The following is a 1,356-nucleotide window of genomic DNA, read 5'->3' as shown; positions in this document are numbered from 1 at the left end:
TTCAGATGTTAAGTTTTTTTTTTCTGCAGGCTTTTAGAATCAATTCGAGGCTTTCTCTTAGCCTTTGGTGGTTTCTGGCTATCCGTAGTGTTGCCTGGCTTAGGCCCATCATTCTAATCTCTGGCTCTAAGGCCTCAGGGCTCCCTTCTGTCTTCTGTCAGTTTAGAATTGGAAATCAAATTGCAGATGTGGGTCTATCTGGTTAGATTAAGGAGAGTCTCCAGCTCAGACCCTTACCTCACTCAACCTACCAAGACTCTTCCCAAATAAAGTCATGTTCTTACATCATCAGAACCTGAGTAAATGCAGCCCAAAGGCAGATACCTCTAAGCCTTGCAATTCTGCTAGAGAGACTTAGTCTCTAGGGTGATGGTGACCACTAGGCTTCAGAGTTGGAGGAGGCTGTGCTGCTACCAGGGTCAGTGGCTATGTCTGGGAAAAGCAGGTTGGCTGCAGTGAGAGAGCTGTTGGGCTGCCTGCAGTAGCTGTATGGGCTTCATGCATCCAGGTTAAATGAGACGCAAAGGTGATTTTTTTTTTTACCAATACTTTATCCTGAAAGGGGCTCAGAAAGCAGGTGTGAACTAAGTTGCACAGCAGGACCATCTGGGAGCTTGAAAACATTCTGGCTTCGGCTCCAAAATTGAGGGTGGCCCCAGACAATGGTTGGGACGTAGTACCCTTTTAGAGGGTGGGAGCCTTTGCACCTGCTTACCCTGCAGTGTGGTCAGTAAGCAGTATTAACTAGGATTTGAGATTCTCCCATCTTCTATGACATGGGACATGCTCTTTTCTTTTCCAGAATTACTTCAGCCACACCTGGAAAAACTGGTTGTGCCCTCTCCACAAGGGAATTAGCCTATTTGCTTTTACACATTTTTTTTCCCCGAGACAGGATTTCTCTGTGTAGCCTTGGCTGTCCTGGACTCGCTTTATAGACCAGGCTGGCCTCGAACTCACAGCGATCCATCTGCCTCTACATCCCTGAGTGCTGGCATTACAGGTGTGCGCCACCATACCTGGGTCTTTTTATGTGGCCTCTGGCAGAGAACTTTTGGATCCAGCCAGCTAGAAATCTTGTTACTGTTACTTAGTGTGCTCTCTTTTGTTGGTCCATGCCCAAGAGAAATCCAAACAGCCAGTAAGATGGGGCAGTAACAAATGGTAAGGTGCAGATGTAAGGAGGAATGATGTCAAAATAGGAGCACTTGCAGCCTTGTGGGAGATACCCTCAGGCAAGGCCAGACCTTCAGTACTTCCTCTTTCAAGGTGGGTGTTTGGTGAGGTGGAACAAGTACTTTGGAAGCACCCTCAGCCCTCTTACCTTCTGAAAGCTTGGTCTTCACAGTGACTCCT

The sequence above is a fragment of the Acomys minous genome (genome assembly GCF_964271855.1).
Source record: "Acomys minous genome assembly, chromosome: 7".
Classification (NCBI taxonomy): domain Eukaryota; kingdom Metazoa; phylum Chordata; class Mammalia; order Rodentia; family Muridae; genus Acomys; species Acomys minous.
Note: the sequence above shows the minus strand (reverse complement) of the source record.